This window comes from Osmerus mordax, chromosome 14 (genome assembly GCF_038355195.1).
Source record: "Osmerus mordax isolate fOsmMor3 chromosome 14, fOsmMor3.pri, whole genome shotgun sequence".
NCBI lineage: Eukaryota > Metazoa > Chordata > Actinopteri > Osmeriformes > Osmeridae > Osmerus > Osmerus mordax.
Window position 1 is genome coordinate 2420016 of NC_090063.1, and position 4964 is coordinate 2424979.

Consider the following 4964-nt stretch of genomic DNA (forward strand, 5'->3'; position numbering starts at 1 on the left):
ATCTTTAGCAGCCTGTTAAGCTAAACCAGAGCCGTCGAAGGCTACCATAGAATGTAGCTACAGCAACTTTGGATGACTCAATAACTTTTGTCATGTTATTTTGTATGAATTGCATTTACGTGTAGGCTATACATATAAGACCTTATTTTTTACCTACAGAAGTAGGCCAATAAACAATAAAATTTCATGATGATAGACTTGAAAAACAACTATAATATATATACAACTATAAAACCTAGATATAGGCAAACCTATATCTAGGTTTGCCTAGATATAGGCTACATATATTTTAATTATTTAGTGAATTGTTAATAAAGACTTGTTTAAAGATTTAAACATTGTGTTATGACCCTTTGATATACATAGCTTTTTCGGTCTTTTAAGCCGTCAGTTTAAAGTGTTTTATGGGTGGATTTGGAGCCGCCAATCAGTCACTCCAATTTTACGCACAAACCACTTGAGTGGAGACAAATCTAAACTTTGCAATACCATGTTATGCAACAAGTCAAGTTCTGAAAATATGCATTTAGCCTTGTAGCACCAGCAAAAGTTGTTTTTGACTATGGATCCGGCGACATGCTATCTTCAGTGGCGGAACCAGACTTTTATATATGGGGTTGCCAAGGGGTGGCCAGGGCTACTTCAGGGGGTCCACAGACCAAGACTGAAAATGTGTGTGTAACCTTAGCCTGGCATCTAAGCAGTGTAAATTATTCATATGATTGCTGATGAGGAATAGAAATTCAAATTCACTTAAACCTGAGTTCTTCAGTGTGGCCTAGTATGGTCCACTAGGGTTACTTTAATCAAATTCTACATTTACAATAGACTGTGTCTCTACATCTGAATTGCAACTCATTTCTTTCTTACACATGCTGTACTGTACTCACAAACTGGAGAGACTATGGTCACTCTGTTTTCATGAATATATAATCTGTGTCTAACCAGGTTAGAGGTTAGATCCTTTGATGAATCTTTTACATTAAAACACAACTATTAGTGTATACTCACACAAAAAATTCCACAGCCATCAAAACAAGAACACTCATGAATCAACAACCAACATTTTAAAGTGAGGCTTAATCGGAAAAAAAACTTTTGTACATGTGTGGCCTACAAGCACAAGCTAAACTTGGCATGTGACTGACTGCCTAGTATGCTCTGACCTGGTGCCTGTAGCCTCGGGGAAGGAGCTGCTCTGAGGTCTTGGGGTGGTGCAAGGACTGGGGTCTATTTCCACCTGATCCTGTTTGCTCAGCTTTTTGAAGAAGTCTGCTATCTTACCCTTTCTTTTAATGTTTGAATTGAACCCTAAGCAAAAATAACGCCTATACATCCAATTACCCACATTTGAGTCCAATCTCAATCTTAGACATATCCCCATTATTATCTTCAATCAACTACCAGCCTTTAAGTTACTAGATCATGGCTAGCCCTACTCTGAAATACGTATTTCAAACAGGCATTATACAATAGCAAACAGGGTAGCTATCTGACTGCAGAGTGTTCATCTTTTGTAACGTTAATAGATTGATAAGGCATCTTAGCAGTTAAAGTACAAAAATAGTGTAGCGACTCACACAGAAAGACGTGTTGTTTACCGGTAGTGTTCGCAGGGTCCGACATGCCAATCAACCTGCTGTCTGCCAATCACGGGAATGCCCGGAATGTTCGGATGCCGGGCATCCTGGTGGTTGGCGAAGGGGCATGGAGGGGGGTTGGGCAGGAGGGATGGAGCATTCGAAGTTAAGACCATTTTTAGCGTATGTTCTTTCTGTTACGTCTGGGTCACAAGAGACGGTCACTATTGTTTTGTGGGCTACTTTTCTTTTATTTAGCGTGGGCTGGGGCCAAACAGCTGTTTGGCTTACTAGTAGCCTGTGTCCAGGCATAAGATGTGGGCATCTTATGCCTGGACGATTGTTCCTTTCTGACCTAACGTCACTGTGTCCAATCCCGACCGCTGTAAACTACTATTGTCCAAACCCGAACGGGGTTTGGACACTCAGTTTCCGGTCTTTTTGCCAGCATTTTCTTTTGCTATCGCCAGCAAAGTGTAAGTAGTATTATTTTAGGCATACCAAACAATCTACGTGTAAAATTTCATGAACATATATGGACGTTTACATGTCTAAATAATATAGGAAAGTTACTTTGGCCGAAAGACCAATCGGCGACACTCGGGGGACGCTTGGGCGACAAGCTTTACTCTGACAAGTGTGTCTGTGTTGTCATCGTACTGCTACTATGGGTTAGCATATGAGTGTATTTCAATGCTAGCTTAACACTACTTTGTCTTGCCAATGAAAATACACTATCATGTGTGACGTGATCTGTAGTCGAGGGGAGGAAGGGATGGGGGCTAGCAAACTTTGAGAAGAGTTCAACAAAACATCCAGCAGGTGGTGGTATACAGTCAAATTGAGATTTTATCGCATAGTTTGGAGATGTTGAAGTGTGATATCTTATTGTGGAGGACATAACTACATCCCCGGATATGTTGACAGCATTGATGGTCAGTTTGGTGACCCTGGATCAAGTTAATATCCCCAGAAAAACAGCAGCGGCCAGTGTTTAGAAGTGCGGTCGGGTTTGGACAAGGGTAGCGCACAGCTAATTTACCGGCGCCAGCGTCTTTTGACCGGCTCTAGTAAAGGCTAAGCTAACTCTAAAATTTTAAACAATATTTAGCTCAAAAGGTAAGAAGTTAAAGCTTAACGTGAAATCAGTAAATCAGCTGAAAACTTGATACGATTATTTTTATCAATATTTGAAGTGGCATTTTATCAGAATGTTAGCTAAAAACTGGTCGGGATTGGACACAGTGACGCTAGTCAGGTCATTACAATAGATTTCAAATGGCTAAATGATACTGTTTTTGTTTTAAAAGTCTGCTATATAAATGAAAATGAAAAAAACGAAACGAAATTGAATCAACAACACCACAGTACGACAACTGCACTGTTAGCTACTAAGGTAGTGCTAAGTGCTAAACAAAAACAGAGACATTTCTCTTATCTGAATCTGTTATGGAACCAAATTGCCAATATGCATCTTTTTCTATGGTCGTTCTGTGAGCTAGCAAGCCCCGTTGAAAGCAGCTGAATATTGGTTGTAAAAGCGTATTCGCTTCTAAATAACGAAACAGAATTTCCCGATTTTCCTCCCAGCTAACACAGTTACATTGCCCTTCCGTTGCCGCAACGTCATTTGATGACCAAACATTCGTTGCGGCAACGTCTTTGGCGACGTTGCGGCAACGAAGTGGGAAGTGAAAGTGAAAGACGCCATGAAGTAACGGCAACGTCACAAAATCACGTTGTCAGTCTGTAACCGCGACCTCTTAGCAACGTTGTTTTGTGACGTTGCCAGTCCGTAACCGCGACCTCCTAGCAACGTAATTTTGTGACGTTGCCAGTCCGTAACTGCAACGTTAATTAAGTAACCTATATTTCTCAATTCTGCTGCTTATATTGGGGCGGTTCATATGCAGACCTCATTTGCCCAAAATGCTACTTGTTCTTGTATAATAGGCTACATGGTAGCCAACTTTAGGAGGACTGTTTGTGTGATGTGTAGCCTAACTCAAGCTAATCATAAACAAGGCAGCATTTCCATGTAACATTCAGTCATTTTATTTCAAATTATTTCAAAGTACCAAACAGTGAATTAAAATCTTCTGCCAGTCCCCGCTACAGGTCCTGTCTGTTGGCCCTGACAATGAAGCACAAAATAAGTTAGTGTCCTATCAACATAATTGCACGTGTGAAAGGGGCTATACAAGTCATAAAAAATCACATCTAAAATAACATACATCATCAAAAAAATATTATGGGATTCTAGTTTTTTGTCACATAGCCATGTGAAAGGTTGGATATGGAAGCTGCAAACATGATTCATTCACCTGACTTGTTTTGAATGGGCTGCCGGGGCGTGTTTGAGTGTCTCCGCTATGAGGAGCTCCACAGCCTTCTCTCCCAGTCCCGTCTTCCACTTCATCACAGCGTCTGCAATTAGAAGTCATTGACTTATTCAGCACCAATTTGAATGTTGAACGCTGCGTATAAGCCATAGTTCATGACACCTCCAAACACCTACCACTCTCTTTCGGAACTCCAGCACCTTAAGGCGCTCCTCAAGGTCTTGGAGTTCAGCCTGTGTTTGGGCCACCTGTAGGTCCATCACTGGCACCTCTTCAGTGTGTCTGCCCTATAGTCGCCTGAATAGGAGAGCCTCTCGCTGGTTCTCCTCCAATGTCTCCATCTTCCGGAGCATAACCTGTAATGTGTCTGTAATTAAGGACAAGTAAAACAAGTTTACAAGAGTTTGCATGATTGGCATACACTGTGGTTCTTCTAGATTAGCTGTAACATTGATGTACATAACAAAAGTTACCTTAAAATGGTCTTTGCCCAAAATGGTACAGCTGAATGGGGTATACAAAGTATTAGTATGACAACATTTGTTGTTTTGACAAATGTGTTTCCCCCCACGATCTGAACAACTTAGTTATGCCTTACAATGAGTTGGCAATGGTTTGAGTGTCTTATATTTGCACTTGCCTGGCTGCCAGCTGTTTTCCTGGGCCCCCTATGGGTTCTCCTCCACCAGACCACAGTTGACACCTGTTTTAAGTCATGCTTTTGCTTCAAAACATAGCCTTTAGGGTTGCCATGGCTCATACAATCATTGTCACTGTTATAAACGTTCATTCATTACTTTACCATAATTTCCAAGGGACACAGTGCTAGTGATGGTGGTCGGATCATCTGTACAGAAATGAAAGTGGAATGTAGTTTATGTACATAGTATTAACATTGATATTAAAGGATGAGCACCGCACATATGTGATCGTTCGAAAGGGCCCCACAGCGTAGCGGCGCACATGTGTGATTCTGAACATTCCAACCGACTATTTTCCAATAGACAAAAACTATATGACACACGCTATAGTATGGCTTCAA

At 41.1% G+C, this 4964-nt stretch overlaps 1 long non-coding RNA gene across 1 annotated transcript; it reads right to left on the reverse strand.

Annotated features, from left to right (window-relative positions):
• Positions 1–3893: 3893 nt before the first annotated feature.
• LOC136957064 (uncharacterized) lies at positions 3894–4590 on the reverse strand. The gene is made up of 3 exons (XR_010878267.1): positions 4563–4590; positions 4099–4289; positions 3894–4007 (listed from the first exon to the last, which is right to left on the reverse strand). It is a non-coding gene; the product is annotated as an uncharacterized lncRNA (long non-coding RNA).
• Positions 4591–4964: the final 374 nt, after the last annotated feature.